The sequence below is a fragment of the Myodes glareolus genome, chromosome 8, assembly GCF_982192425.1.
Source record: "Myodes glareolus chromosome 8, mMyoGla1.1, whole genome shotgun sequence".
In the NCBI taxonomy this organism is placed as follows: domain Eukaryota; kingdom Metazoa; phylum Chordata; class Mammalia; order Rodentia; family Cricetidae; genus Myodes; species Myodes glareolus.
The window spans coordinates 61854563-61871409 of NC_142033.1; the positions used below are offsets into that span (position 1 = coordinate 61854563).

Sequence of the window (16847 nt, forward strand, 5' to 3'; positions counted from 1 at the left end):
TGTAATAGCAGAACCTGGAAACAACATAGATGTCCCTCAACCAAAGAATGGATAAAGAAAATTTGGTACATGTATACAAGGGAGTAATACTCAGTGGAAAAAAAATGACATCTTGAAATCTGCAGGCAAATGGATGGATCTAGAAAAAAACATATTGAGTGAAGTAACTCAGACCCAGAAAGGCAAATATAATATGTACTCAGTCATAAGTGGCTTTTAGACATAAAGCAGAGAAAAACTAGCCAACAGATCATAACCTCAGAGCAACTAGACAGCAAATAGAACCCTAAGAGACACATGCATGGATCTACATATAAAGGTGAAAAATACAAGATCTTCTAAGTAAATTAAGAGTGTGGAGGTGATGGAAAAATATAGAAAGGGAGAGGGGAGGAAGGAAGGTGAGAGGAGAAAAATGTATAACTCAATAAAAACAGTAAAACATTTTACTGAAAAAAAGAAAGGATTTCACTTCTTAAAAGTTACATCATTTCCATATTGAGTCCAAATCTGTATCTCATGAGCTTTTGGGGACACTGAAGATTCAACCACAGGAATGGAGGAGAACACCATCTCAGATCTACATTGAACTGTATCCCAAGTTGTTCACACTCTGTGTTATACTCTTACTCAAAGACATACCCTTATTTTCTCAGTGTCTTTTCATTGCTCATAATCAGATTTACTCTTAAAGCTTGTCTGGTCCTGCACAGTACCTATGCCATCACAGCCCCAGCCTTGCAAATCTGTTCTTTAATACAGATTAAAATAAACACTCTTTTATTACAATAGAAATCCACTCACTCCTCTATCACTTAGGAGCAACTGGTCTACCATCTAAGATCTGTACAGACCACATCTAGTGACCTGTGCTGCTATAGATATGTGCTCACCACAGAGGAGGTCTGACTCTGAAAGCAGGAAGGGAGAGTTGGTGCTCCCTAAGTAAGCAGAAGATGTAGCAAGATAGATGCTCCTGACAATGAGAGAAAGAACAGTGGGAGGCATAAATTCAAGGGTTTATAAATATACACGAGCCTGGCTAATCTCTATAGAGGGAGAAGTGTGCACTCTCGGTATGTCAGGTCATTCAGTAAGTAAAGCCGTTTGTGTTTCTTTGGGGGGTTTTGTTCACTTGTTTGTGTGTGTGTTGTTATTCTGTTTTGTAGAGAAGACGTCTTTAAGCAGACTGTCCTCAATCTTACAGCGGTTCCCCAGGCTCAACCGTCTGAGTGCCAGGGTTATAAGGTTGACCCCCTTCCCCAGTAGTTTGTCTCTATTTGAAAAGGCGTGGTCATTGTTTTAATTTCCATCAGTATGTTTTTATTTGTAGCTTGGGGATTATCACTAGAAAGAACTTGTGGGATCCTGTTATTCAAATCTGAATGAACAAGGTGGCACGGATTTTCTTGTGACCCTATTCCCTGCATCTTAAAATCCATAGAATGCTGCTAATAGGCTGAACTCTGAACTCCTGACTGTGAAAAGTAAACATCTTCTGTTGTCTGTATTTTTCTATATCCTTGAGATTTTCATACAATTGAACAATGAAATATCATATTTGTGGAGAATGTAAAAGCCATGTACTGTTTTTTCTATCAAAGGGTTAAATAAGACAAAATGTTACTCTAAAAATATTATTAAGAAACCACATGGCAGAAATTCAAATTCCTCCAGGGTCAGCATTTCTTGAAATCAAAACATGTGCTCAAGGTTACACTCAGAGCATAAAATTGCATATTGTTTATCAATTGCATTACTTTAAATCAGCTAATAATGTAAGACTGGAAAACTGAACTCTGACCACTCAGAGTCAGTCACAGGGTCCCTTTGTCTTAGGAGTTTAAAGACCAAAAAGGAGCCCGGATGGGTGTGCTCACCAATTCATTTCCCGTGGCTAGATGCCCTTGTGCAGAAATAAAACTTTTTGCCTTGCCAAAATACTTTGGGTTATGTGGTCATTTTCTTGTGACTCCAGACCAGTTTCTGACACATCCACCCCGTCACCCATCCTCCTATTGCCCCCATCTCAGCAACGTGTCTCTCTTTCAACAAGTTCATTATCATGTGCTCACCCTCTTCTTCTGTAACCCACTAAATCCAGTTGCTGCCTGTGTGCGCACGGCTACAGGATCATTCATCGGAGTCCTGGAAACCTACAAGTGGTTATACACACACACACACACACACACACACACACACACACACACACAAACAACTCCTTCCTCCCACTAGCATCTATCCTCACTAAGATGTTGAGCCCCGAGAACATCTGCCCTACATGTGCTGGAGTTTTGTCTGGCTCACTCTTGCTCAGAGAAACACAGCTGCTGTGAACATGTGAATCCAATAGCCATCGCCTGTCCCAAATCCTGCATCTTACAGCAGCATGCCAGGCGTTCCTTCTACTCTCCCCTTGTGCCATGCTCCAGAGTGGGAGGGGGAAAATCAGCCTGCCCAGGGGTAAGAAACAAACACTTGCTTGAGGAGGTTGAAGCATGTTCAGTGTAGTTATTTAAATTAGAAAGGGCATCTTCTCGAAGTACTTCAGTAGACCATCGACCTTCCTCAGAAGGGCATCCAGGCTGTAAGATGTGATGCTTCTCATATCGTATAAAAAAGGATTAGTGTTGAGGAAAAGCGTAGACTTTGACAACAGTTATTCTCAGTTATCCATCTTTGTTTTTAAGGGATTTTCCCCCTTTTGAAACACTGTCTCTAAACTTCATTATATAATTATGAATTTTTTTCCCAGTAAACTTTCCCCCATCGTCTTGGCAGAGGTGTTCAGAGGTCAAGGTCTGACATCCACTGAGAGCGCTTGCTAGGACCCTTGCAAGGTTCCTTACTCAGATGCATCAACTCGCTCTGCCCTTGCAGGAAGAGTGTGGTGAACTGATGAGTCTGGCCTCTTGGAAAGTCTTATCTTCACAATAAAACAAGTTGAGTTCAAATCCCGTGTTAGACCTGGTGAGCTGTTTATCTTGAGGGAAGTTAACCTTCTAGCCTATTTCCCTGGCATGCTCTGTCGGAAAGCAAACACAGAGTGTTTATAAACAGCCACAGCCCCTTGCTTCCTTGAGTAGCTCCCCACTGCCCTGCCATCCTAACCCTTGCCTGGGAGCTCCAGGACCATAGCCAAGATGCTCCTAGCCTGCATTCCCTGTGCTTTCTAGATGCTGAATATTTCAGTCACTTTCCTTGCTCTCAAACCTCTGCATTCTAGTCTGTACAGAAGAGTAACCCTCCCCCCGATGGTGATGCTTATGATGATTTTTTGAAAAAGCAAAAATGTTTAACGTTGAGTGAATAATTTTAAAATACTGTCTTTGATCCATATGTCAAGGAAATTCAAGAGTCGTTTAAACAAGTGTTCTCAACTTTCAAACTCAAAGACACCCCCTCAATCCTTTTATTTTGTCTGTCTGCCTTTCCCTCTCTCTCTCTCTCTCTCTCTCTCTCTCTCTCTCTCTCTCTCTCACACACACACACACACACACACACACACACACACACACACACACTCAGAGGTCCTGCTGACTTTGCAGCCCCTGGTGTTAGGCAAACATGTCAAATCCTTGAACTGCAGAATTCTGTACCATAGCGAGTCTGGACCTCTCCTGTGCTTCCCTCCCGTCCGAATACTCTCTTCTTTGGGCTGTTGGATCAATTTTATAGTGTGTTTGGGAAGCTGATGAGGACCTGTGGGAGCAGCCCCAGCTCTGAGTTGGACTAATGAGCCTAGTCTGGCTGCTGCACATGAGGATGGGGAACGTATACTTTCCTAGCTTAAAATATATGTTTAGGGGAAAAAAAAATTCTTACCCAGTTCTGAAGGATTTCTTTCAATGTCCCCTAATCAATTCCACCGATATAATTCTGAATTTTTGTCTAACATATATTTTTAAATGTATTTTAATTGCATAAATGGCCATCTTTGTCTTGAAGGAAAATATAATACATAGCTCACCAGGAAAGATCACGGCCTTGATTGGTGTAATTCAGACTTTCTGTTCAAATGAAACACAAATCAGAAGTGGGACAGAACTTCTCCCTTCCGTCACCCCCAAAATTTAGAGGACCCTCATCTCAGTTGTATCCATCTGCTTTTATAATTTAACAACAGCAACAAAATAAACAGAAGCAAAAGTAGGCCCATTTACACTGACGTCATCAAACATCTCCAACCACGAAGAAGGATGCCAGTGTTCCCGTGTATTACTATCATATAGGTACCAGGTGATGTGGCAGTATCCACTTTCCCAGAGACCAGCCTGGCCAAGAGGATGGCCTGGGCACTCTGAAACACCCAAAACTGCCTTCGGTCCAGACAGATCTTAATGGTTTAGATTTCACATATTAAAAATGTTTGAGCATTTTTTTATACCAGGGCTATCAGACAACTATTGAGTATTAGAAAAAGACCTGCAAACTATTCATCGGACAAATGAATCCCAAATATACAAAGAATTCAAACAACTCAACAAGAGCCCAAATGTTGCGACTAAAAGTGGGCAAATAATCAGCACAGCGTATGAAATGCCCAACCTTGGCAACTATCAGAGACACGCAGTTCTGAGCCAGAATGAGTGAGCACGGCACCCCAGTCAGGATAACTGCTATTGTTTAAAAATTAACATATCTGCAAGGTGAACATCCATATACTGCAGGTGAGGGTGTAAGCATATACAGCCATGAGATAGAACAGCACATATTCCTCAAAAAAACTTAAAATAAGTCGACTATATTGGATCTCACTATCCTACTCCTGGATGTATATCCAAAAGAAATGAGGTCAGGGTGCCAAGGAAAGAGCTGCACCTCATGTGTTTGCAGCACACTGTGGTAATCCAGAAAAGAGTTCAACTGAGGTGCTGGCTGATCGTCAACAGATAAACAAAATGCCATTTGTATTCAGAACATAATTCAGCCACAAACAGAATGGAATCCTGTACTGTCTGTGGCAAAGCGGGCAGAACTGGAGAGTATTATGTTAAGCGAAATAAGCCAGGCACAGAAAAACAAACCCCACATGTCCTTTTCCATAGGTGGAAGCTAAAACAGCTGATTTCACAGAGAGTAGGACAGTGATTACTAGAGGCTGGGAAAGGTTACATGGGAGGCAATTTGAGGTGGGGCTGGAAATGGGGGCCTTACATTTAGACAGGAGACACTGTGGTGTTCTACAACACAAAGGACTGGTTGTAGTTCCCAAGAACTGGATAAATATTAAGACGAAAAGGAAGAGTCCTACTTGAAGATGCCAAACATAAAGGAGCAGCAATAAAATGGAAACAAGTAATTGCTTTGATGTGATCGCTATACATTGCATGCATGTATAGAATCATCCCACTATTCCCATGAGTAGATATAATCATTACATGTTAATTAAAGCTAAAAAGTAAATTAAATCAGAGCTGGAGAGATGGCTCAGTGGTTAAGAGCATTTGCTGTTATTTCAGAGGACCCAAATTTGTCCTGTTACCAGGACCCACATGGATGGCTCACAACTTCCTGTAACTCCTGATCCAAGGTCTCCAACACTACCAGGGTATCCCAGCCTCAGCAGGCATCTACACCCACGTGCCCATGCTTACACAGACATACATATTTACAAATAATGTTTTCTCTTAAAAAGTAAATGAAATTATACATTTAAAAAAAAATGTTTCGCACATAAACAATTAGAACAAATCATTTCAAGAACCCCACACAGGAACCAGTCCAAATGGGTAACTTATTTCTAAAAACAATTGGGATAGCCCTATTATGACTCAGCAATGAAAAGAAATGAATTGTTAATGGAGACAGAAATAGTGAATGATCCCCAGGGAGCTATAGTAGCTGGAAAAGCCAGTTCCTGGCAGGATAAGCCTGTGATGAAGGAGTGAAGTGGAAAGGCTCGAGAGCCTGAAGGGGAGAGATGCAGGTGATGCAAGGGTTCTGTGCCCTGACTGTATCAGCTCTAACTGTCCAGTTGTGAGATTTCATGTTGCTTTGTGTGTATGGAGTTATTTCTTAACAACTTCTATAGAATCTATAATTACCTCAAAGTTAAGAGTTCTGTGGAAAAATACCATTCATGTCATGAAAGAACTCTACTTTTTACCTACTTTCTTTTTAAAATAAGTTCGTTAGTTCTTTGAGAACACATAGTGTGTTCTTGTCATACTCACCTTCCCAATTCTTCCAAAATACAGCTGCCCCCTTTTCCTGGTCCACCCAAGGCCGTGTCTTTTTGGTTTTTTTAAACCAACTAAGAACAATTTGTGCTGTTCAAATATTCTTGGATGTGTGGTCTTCCACTGGAGCATAGCCATGTCATCATGGGCTGCATCCTTGGAGAAAACTGACCCTTTCTCTTCCAGCCCCTAAGGAATTGCCAATGTCCTTGGCTAGGGGTGTGATTTCGTGCCCAGTCCTCTCTCTGTGGGGATCTGGTCTGGCTTTGTCTTGCACAGCTCTTATGTACATTGTCCCAACCACTGAGTCCTAAGGGAAGCTTCTCTGCTGTGTTCTGCAGACCCTGTTCCCCTGTAGCCATCCTTTATCTACTTTCTTTAAAATCTATTATTTTTCATGTTCTTTGGGAGCCCCAAGGTCCCTAACACTGCCCTCCCTTCTCTTTGTTGTTTTCTGAGGCACTAATCACTTCTAGCATGACAGCATGTAATTTCTACTTCATGTTTATCGCTCAGCATCTTTCTTTGCCCCCTAGAACTAAAACCTAACAGACTGGAATTGGAATCTCTATTGCTTAATGATGCATGCCAAGTGTGTAGAATGTTACTTGGCACATGAACATTCCCACAAAATAATTGTTGACTGAAAAGACACATCACAGATTGCAGTGTGGTGATCGGGAGCCTTAGGAAAACAGGCTAGCTTGCATGGAGAGGCTGAATTCAAAGAGCTGTTTCATGTAATCACAGAGGTGGAAGAGCCTAAAAGCTGGACCAACTGGTTGAAAAGTCACAAAAACAAAAAGTCCATGTTGTTCAAGTTCAATCCCATCAGTTACAGAATTTCCTCTGACTTGAAGGAGTCCAAAGGATTTTTGCTGCAAAAATATTCTGCTGACTTCAGCCTTTTGTGCTGTTCCAGCCTCAACTGATTGGATAATGAAGGAAATGTACTTTACTCAAAATCTGCCAATTTAAATGTTAATCTCATGCAAATACACCTTCAGAGAAACATCTAGTATTATGTTTGACCACATATCTAGGCACCATGACCCAGCCCATCCATACATAAAAACAACCATCACAATCAGTATTGCACAGGCTGACGAGCAGAGGGGCTCCCAGAAACTGTAGGAAGGGTTAGTCTTGCCTTCACTTAATGGCCATATGCTATTGTGCTTTTTACTGTGAGTAATTTGCATCTCCGGTTTACCAGCAGGCTGGTAACGACTGTGTTTTGCGGCAGAGCTCAGAGCAACCTCAGAATTTTCTGTAATTTTCTACTTTTAGTATTTACAGATTTTTGACACCAGGTAGGTAAGTTTGTTAAGCAATGCAGAAAAAGTAAACAGGTTCTTGCAGAGGGTGAAAGACGTGAATAAGTAGATGAAGCATGGTGTTTAGCCTTGTTTGGGAGGTCAGAGCCCATTTCCCGTCTGTCTTGGTTCTCTTCTATAATCTTTAAAATGAAACTCTTCTTGGAAAAGAGAGTAGAGCTGAAATGTAGCAGGAATTCAAAGCTGTCTGCTTCGAATTACTGTGTTGGGCCCAAGATGGGTTGTCTGAGGCTGGTTCCACAAATCTCAAGTGAAGAACGGTAAACTGAGGCAGCGAAAGGGAAAAAATGATAATAAATAGATTCTAGATGACTATATACAGGGTAACAGATCTAAAGCCGTGGGTGACCGGCCTAAGAAACGTGTGATTCCTTCAGCACTGTCTCCCTCGCTGGGTGGGAACTTCAGCTGGGGACTCGGTGGAATTCTCCACTCTCTTTGCCTCTTCCATCAGCGATCTCATTTCCAGTTGTTTCTGACTTCTAGAAAACAACCTCTTGAGAAACTGAGCAGATTATCAGGAGAAAAAAAAAAAAAAGAGGTGCTACTGACGTGGAAGTGATCCGTGGAAGCACTCCTCTGAATAGGGCCAGTGGGCGGGTGCAAACAATACCCACAGCTTCTAACAGGGACAGACCTCTCTCCCTTAGTCATTCAAAATGAAAAGGCAGAGACCAAACCAGTCTTTCCATTTCTAAGGAGAGAGATTCTGATTAAATGTCATCTTAAATCTTCCAGCCAACCATTACATTTCAAGGTTATTTATGAAAGCAAGTAGCGGCAAAGTTCGTGCTTCCGTGTTAGCAGGGTTAAAACCAGTTGTGTGGCTCGTTACAATTTGAACCGGAAATGTTACCCACAGGTTCCTGTGCTTGAATACCTGGCCCCCAGCTGGTGGAGTTGTTCGGGAACTTGAAGGACCTGACTGGTGAAAGGAGGTCACCAGGGTAGGCTTTTGAGGGCTACTTCTATCCCAGCCCTGTTTCCAGTCTTGCTCTCTACTTCCTGATTCACCGAGATGTGAACATGCTGGAGTGGAGATCCGCATGGCCACAGCCCAGGCTGCTCTGGCCACCATAGTGATGGGATGCATGCTCTGAGACTGAAGCCCCGATCTGCTACTCCCTGGTGAGCTACTAGTTGCGCCACCACAATTAAATCAATCGATTCGTTACTAAGTAGCCTTCCAAGGCCATTCATCTTTCCGGGTAGTTCCCTAGAACAAGCTGGCAATTTATTCATCAAAGCCTCCCACAGCTTTCATGCAACAGAAAATAATTTGTGTATTAAAGATGGGTTTGACAAGAGCACAACTGAAAAGAGCAGAAATGAAAATATAACACACATAGCAATGGAAAGAAAATTTGAGCTCACTGACTCTTGAATGACAGCAGGAAAACCTGAATAGGAACAAACTGAGTCCTCTGAACGTGGGTGACAGTTGTGCAGCTCGGGAAGTATGTGGGGTTCCTGGCAGTGGGACCAGGATTCCTTCTTAGTACTTGAACTGGCTTTTGGAAGGATACCTTGCTCAGCCTATATATAGGGGAGAGGACCTTGGTCTTGCCTCAAAATAATGTGCCAGACTTTGTGAACTCCCCATGGGAAGCCTTACCCTCTCTGAGGAGTGGATGGGGGTGGGGGTGGGAGGAAAGTCAGAGAAGCAGGCGGAGGGGAGGGAGAGAACTGGGATTGATATGTAAAATGAGAAAAGATTCACCATGTACAAAACTCAAGTCCAAATGGATCAAAGACCTCAACATAAAGCCAGCCACACTGAACCTCACAGAAGAGAAAATGGGAAGTATACTTGAAAGCATTGGCACAGGAGATCACTTCCTAAATATAACCCTAGTAGCACAGACACTGAGAGAAACAATTAATAAATGGGACCACCTGAAACTGAGAAGCTTCTGTAAAGCAAAGGGCACAGTCAACAAGACAAAACGGCAGCCTACAGAATGGGAGAAGATCTTCACTAACCCCACATCAGACAGAGGTCTGATCTCCAAAATATACAAAGAACTCAAGAAACTTGACATCAGAAAAACAAATAATCCAATAAAAAAAAAAGGAAGGGGGAATACAGACCTAAACAGAGAACTCTCAACAGTCGAATCTCAAATGATTGAAAGAAATGTTCAACATCCTTAGCCATCACAGAAATGCAAATCAAAATAACTCTGAGATTCCATCTTACACCTGTAAGAATGGCCAAGATCAAAAAAACTGATGACAACTTATGCTGGAGAGGATGTGAGGTAAAGGGAGCACTTCTGCCTTGCTGGTGGGAAAGCAAATTTGTACAGTCTCTTTGGAAATCAGTATGGCAATTTTTTAGAAAATTAGGAAACAATTCACCTCAAGACCCAGCAATATCACTTTTGGGTCTATACCTAAAGAAAGCTCAACCACAGCACAAGGACCCTTGCTCAAGTATATTCATAGCAACATTATTTATACAACAGAACCTGGCAACAACCTAGATGTCCCTCAACCAAAGAATGGATGGAGAGAAAATGTGGTACATTTATACAAGGGAGTACTACTCAGCGGTAAAAAAAAAAAAGACATCTTGAAATTTGCAGGCCAATGGATGGATCTAGAAAAAAACATATTGAATGAGGTAACCCAGACCCAGAAAGACAAATGTAATATGTACTCAGTCATAAGTCGCTTTAGACACAAAGCAAAGAAAATCAGCCTACAGTTCACAACCCCAGAGAAACAAAGACAACAAAGAGGACCCTAAGAGAGACTTAGAGAGACTTACATAGTTCTAAATAGGAAGGTGAAAAAGACAAGATCTCCTGAGTAAAATGGGAGCATAGGGGTCATGGGTGAGGGTAGAAGAGGGGAGGGCAAGAGGGAAGGGAGTGGAGAAAAATGTATAACACAATAAAAACAACAAAAAAGTCAAATAAAAAGAAAAAGAAAATCTGACTGCTGTGCTCCCAAGGCACCGGACTCTCCAGTGGAGAGGGAATTAACATCAGCCTAGTGCTTACGTCCAGTGTGAGGTATTTTATGAGAATTACTTCATTTGGGCCCCAGAACAACATGTAGAGGAAGAAACGGTTGTCTACTTTAAACACGTTAATCAAGGCTTAGCAAAGGGATTCACCCAGGATCAAAAAAATACTCACCTCTCACACTGCCTCTTGTTTATGTGACAAAGTTTTCCTTAAGGCCACTTCACAGAGCGGTGCTCACATTCTCTGGAGTCTCCAGACAGCTGGTGGCAGAGCTGGACCTTGAAGGACTGTGCACAAGACCCTGGACCCTGGAGCTTTCTGAGTACATCCCTCCTCCCCAACCCAGGGCTCTTGCTTCTTTCTGCTCCCTTCTGCCCCAAGAAGTGAAATCACTTTTTTTAATTAAATTTATTTAAAAGAAAAACCAATCTTTTCTTATTTTTTATTATTATTTATTAATTCATTTATTTATAAAAATTTCCACTTCCTCCCCTTCTCCCAATACCCTCCCATTCCCCCAACTCCCTCTCCTCCTCACTCTCCAGTCCTAAGAGCAGTCAGGGTTTCCTGCCCTGTGGGAAGTCCAAGTTCCTCCCCCCTCCCTCCAGGTCTAGGAAGGTGAGCATCCAAACAGACTAGGATCCCAAAAAGCCAGTACATGCAGAGGAAACAAGACCCAGTGCCATTGTCAATGGCTTCTCAGTCAGCCCCCATGTCAGCCACATTCAGGGAATCCGGTTTGATCACATGCTCCTTCAGTCCCAGTCCAGCTGGCCTTGGTGAGCTCTCATTAGATCAGTCCCCTTGTATCAGTGGGTGAACGCACCCCCTCACAGTCCTTGTAGAGGACCGCAACTACATATTCCATTACAAGATGGCGCTGGCATCCGGTTTCACCGCCAGGTGAACAAGGTAACGCACAGGTGCTTGGTAACTTTCCATTACTGCGTCCCCGCCTACTCCCGAGGCATCATCTGGAATAATGGGCAGCGGACCAATCCAAGAGTGACACGTCTGAAGCGAGGACTGTTTTATATATAAGGGCTGGGTTCCCCTCGTCCTGGGTCTCCACCATGTTAGCTTATGCTCTCTCTCTCAAGAAGCATTAAAGCTTTTCTGCAGAAGAATCCTAGTGTCCCGCGTGGTTCTTGCGGGCGAGACGGTAGTGCGGGTCAAGTTCTGACTTCCTTTTTCATGTTCTCCCTCCTTCTGCTCCTCATTTGGACCTTGGGGGCTCAGTCCAGTGCTCCAATGTGGGTCTCATTCTCTATCTTCATCCATTGCCAGATGAAGGTTCCCTCTGATCCTGCCTTTCTTGCTCACATTCTCCCTCCATCTGCTTCTCATTTGGACCTAGGGAGTTAAGTCCTGTGTTCCAATGTGTGTCTCTGTCTCTATCTCCATCCATTGCCAGATGAAGGTTCTGTGGTGATATGCAAAATATTCATCATTATGGTTATGGGCCAAGGCCAGTTCAGGCACCCTCTCCTCTGCTGCCCAGGGAACAATCTGGGAACCTCTCCTTGGGCCTGGGAACCCCTCCAGAATCAAGTCTCTTGCAAACCCTAAAATGGCTCCCTTAGTTGAGATATATACCTCCCTGCTCCCATATCCATCCTTCCTCCCTTCCCTCATCCCATTCTCCCAAGCCATCCCCAATCCTCCCCCTCTCCCTTCTCTCTAACCATCTCCCCTTACTTCCACCCCCTCACCCCCCGTGAACCCAAGTTTGCCTGGTAATCTTGTCTACTTCCAATGTACAGGAGGATAACTATATGATTTTCTTTCGGTTCACCTTCTTATTTAGCTTCTCTAGGATCACGAATTATAGGCTCAAAGACCTTTAATTAAAGCTAGAAACCACTTATGGGTGAGTACATACCATATTCGTCTTTTTGGGTCTGGGTTACCTCACTCAGTAAAGCATTTTTTATTTCCATCCATTTGGATGCAAAATTCAAGATGTCATTGTTTTTTACCACTGAGTAAAACTCTAACGTGTATATGTTCCACACCTTCTTTAACCATTCTTCTATTGAGGGGCACCTAGGTTGTTTCCAGGTTCTGGCTATTACAAATAGTGCTGCTATGAACATAGTTGAACAAATGCTTTTGTAGTATGATAGGGCCTCTCTTGGGTTTATTTCCAAGAGTGGAATTGCTGGGTCCTGAGGGAGGTTGACTCCCAGTTTCCTGAGAAACCGCCACACTGATTTCCACAGTGGCTGCACAGGTTTGCATTCCCACCAACAATGGATGAGTGTTCCCCTCACTCCACATCCTCTCCAGCATAGGCTATCATTGGTGTTTTTGAGTTTAGCTATTCTGACAGGTGTAAGATGGTATCTCAAAATTGTTTTGATTTGCATTTCCCTGATCGCTAAGGAGGTTGAGCATGACCTTAAGTGTCTTTTGGCCATTCGAAGTTCATCTGTTGTGAATTCTCTGTTCAGTTCAGTACCCCATTTTTTAATTGTGTTAATTAGAGTTTTATTGTCTAGTTTTTTGAGTTCTTTGTATATTTTGGAGATCAGACCTTTGTCTGATGAGGGGTTGGTGAAGATCTTCTCCCAGTCAGAAGGCGGCCTTTTTGTCTTACTGACAGTGTCCTTTGCTTTACAGAAGCTTCTCAGTTTCAGGAGGTCCCATTTATTCACTGATTCTCTTATTGTCTGTGCTACTGGGGTTCTACTTAGGATATGGTCTCCTGTTCTTATGTCTTATAGACTACTTTCCACTTTCTCTTCTATCAGGTTCAAAGTGGTCAGATTAATGTTGATGCCTTTAATCCATTTGAACTTGAGTTTTGTGTATGGTGATAGATACAGATCTACTTTCATTCTTCTACAGATTGACATCCAGTTATGCCAGCACCATTTGTTAAAGATGCTTTCCTTCTTCCATTGTATACCTTTAGCTCCCTTGTCGAAAATCAGGTGTTCATAGGTTTGTGGGTTAATACCCGGGTCTTCTATTCGATTCCATAGGTCGACTTCTCTGTTGTTATGACAATACTAAGCTGTTTTCAATACTGTTGCTCTGTAATAGAGTTTGAAGTCAGGGATGGTAATGCCTCCAGAAGTTCCTTTATTGTATAAGATTGTTTTGGCTATCCTGGGTTTTTTGGTTTGCCATATAAACTTGATTATTGTTCTCTCAAGGTCTGTGAAGAAGTTTGATAGGATTTTGATGGGGATTGCATTGAATCTATAGATTGCTTTTGGTGGAATTGCCATTTTTACTATGTTGATCCTCACAATGCTTATCTCAGTTCCCACTCCCACCCCTCCTTCCTCTCCCCACACCTCCTCCTCCACTTCAGCCCCCATCCACTCCATAGAGAGGGTAAGTCTTCCCAAGTGAAGTCAGCACAGTGTGACACAGGCAATACTGAGCCCCACCCCCACCTATATCTAGGCTGACAAAGGCATCCTTCTAATAATAATAATAATAATAATATCAGTTTTTCTTAACAAGGAGTTGATTTCAATCCTCTTACTGAGGTTCATGAAATGGCTTGCAGATTGCATAGAATCCTCTCCATATAGTCAGTTATCCTCAGGATAGTACCCATCTCCCTCTTCCGTAACTCCCAGGACATCTTAAATAATCTAGAATATTCACAGGAAATCTGATCTTCTCTTTTTCAAGCCTTCCGAGGTCTCGGGGCTCCCACAGGTGGGACCCCTGCATCTTTCTGGGCAGCACCCGCGAGCTCTGGGCTTTACACCTGCTCTATTTTCTGGAAGAAATCAATACTGGAAGACAAACAGCATTCTCCCATAATGCACAATCGATTTTTCTTAATTTTGCTATTTTTAAACATTGCCTTCCTTCTAGGAATTCTCTCTTCTCTCCTCTCTCTCTCTTTCTCTCTCTCTCTCTCTCTCTCTCTCTCTCTCTCTCTCTCTCTCTCCCCCTCTCCCTCTCCTTCTCTCTGCCTTCTCTGTTCATTCCTCCAGGTAATAGATCACAATGTTTGATATTTTCAATATTTAATTTTTATTTGACTAAGCTCATATAAAAGTTGGGCATTGTTTCTTGACTGGCACTTATGAGACTTATTTTTTCCTCAAATTAATGATTGCTGAATATTTAACATGCATCATTTTCAGTGTTTCTTGTCATAGTTAAGGTTTCTATTACTGTGAAGAGACACCATGACCATGGTAACTCTTATAAGGAAAACATTTAACTGAGGTGATGACTTAGTTTAGGAGGTGTAGTCCATTATAATCATAGCAGGGAACATGGAGGCATGCAGGCAGACATAATGCTGGCCACATCTTGATCGGAAGGCAACAGGACATAGTCTGTGACACCGAGGGAAGCTTAAGCAAAGGAGACCTCAAAGCCCGCCCCACAGACACACTTCTTTCAATAAGGCCACACCTACTTCAACAAAGCCATACCTACCAATAGTACCACTCTCAATGAGCTCATGTGGGTCAATTACCTTCAAAGTGCCTCATATTTGTGGCATTTCGCCCCAAGTCCCCTGAATATAACACAAATATTAGTGGAGTTTACGGATTTTGTTGGTTGAAGATTCTCTTCCCAGTTTTCTATCATTCAGCTACGGCAAGACTAGATGCTGCCAAGGGCTGCCTGGAAGTAAACAATCCTCCCAACACATCTTCACTCTTCTACGAATCCCCTCCCCGCCCTCGTCGTGTTCACTGACTTTCCAGAATGCCATATCCCCAACCTTGTATCTTATTCGATTTTGATAAAAGTGTATGAAGACTAAGGCTGCTTTTAGACCTTGAATTCCTGATAACATCTTGATTCTAGTGCCACATTTGAATAACCATGTGCTGGATACAAAGTCTGGAGCAGAAATCATGTTCCCGCTGAATAACAAGCATCTCCTTTGTCACAACGATTCAAGTGTTGCCACTAAGAAGTAGGAGGTCATATGCTCTGGTATGCAACGCTTTCTACATTCAGAAAAATTTCAAATCCTGTTTTATCTTTGGCTTCTGACATTTCGCTTCAATATGCCTTGCTTGAAAAATGGGTTTTGGGAGGGGCCTGGGGAGATGCCACGGGAGTTTAAAAGCACCTGCTGTTCTTACAGAGGAGCTGAGTTCAATTCCCAGCACTCACATGACAGATCACAAGCATATGTAGCTCCAATTTCAGGGGGTCTGCTGCCCTCTTCTGGTCTCCTCGGGCACTGCACATGTGTGCAGAGACTTCTGAACACCCATACACATGATGTTTGGAAACAATTTCAAAGTGGAGGCTTCAGAGATTTTTGTTTTTAGTTCTTTGTGGTGTAAGGGACCACTTAATGGCAGAAAATTGTACTTAAATAATTTCCTCTTCTCTTCTATCTCCTCACCCTCTTTCTAAAATTCCTTGGCTCTCTGTCTACCTTCAAGTCTGCTCTCCTTTCTTGGAAGGGAGGAAACTTCAGCTTGACATGCCAGAGGTTTTGCTGAAATTCTAACACTTCTGCTCCATATTTATTCTTAAAAAAATCTTTAAATTTTTTTCCTGAACAGTTTCTGAAAGATTTTCATGGATATAATACCTTGGCTTGCCTTCTTAAAAACTGTTATAAGTCGTGCTATTTTCCTTTCTGCTTGTGGTGTATTTTGGTCATTGTCTTTTCTATTAACTGAGTTTATGTGGAAATCTGGTGATCCCTGCGTGGCTAGTCTCGCCTGAGAATCAGGCATTCAAAAGCTGCCTGGCCCCCCTTTAGGTGGTCAAGCTTATCAAGCAGTAGACTTTGCCATAGAATGATAGATATTAGACCTGGTCATTATACAAGACCCTTCCTCTTGGCCAGTTTCCTTCCGGGCATTCTGGGTTCTACCCAAGTAATTTTGCCACCTCTTGTCAGGGTCATCAGTTTGTCAGCTAGCAGTTCTAGCACACTTATGAAAGGAGGTTCATTAGCCAGAGGCTCTAGAAGAATAGAGCTGATAAAATGTGTGTGTGTGTGTGTGTGTGTGTGTGAGAGAGAGAGAGAGAGAGAGAGAGAGAGAGAGAGAGAGAGAGAGAGAGAAACAAATCAGGACTCACTAGACTGGCTTACACAAAGATGGCTGCCTCATCTGAACACAGCTATTTGCACACTTGAGAGGCTGAGAAATCAACTGCTACTCACCCAGCAGAGCTGGGTACCTAAATAATTTCAATCTGGATCAAAATTCCTGGAGAGTTACAGGTCTCCGGTCCACATTGCAAGGACAGAGAAGCTGGAGTTTGATGTCACTGAAGGATGGAGGCAACAGTAGGTTTGTTTATTCATCAGCAAGAAGCAAAGGCAGGAGAGCAGGCCTGAAGCAGCAATCTCCACAGAAGTGGGACTGAGCCAGCAACCTGGGCTGGAGCAGACC

General features: G+C 42.7%; 1 pseudogene; it reads right to left on the minus strand.

Moving 5' to 3' along the window:
• The window catches only part of LOC148121177 (uncharacterized), a 37530-nt pseudogene that overhangs the window by 8581 nt on the left and 12102 nt on the right, over nucleotides 1–16847 (minus strand).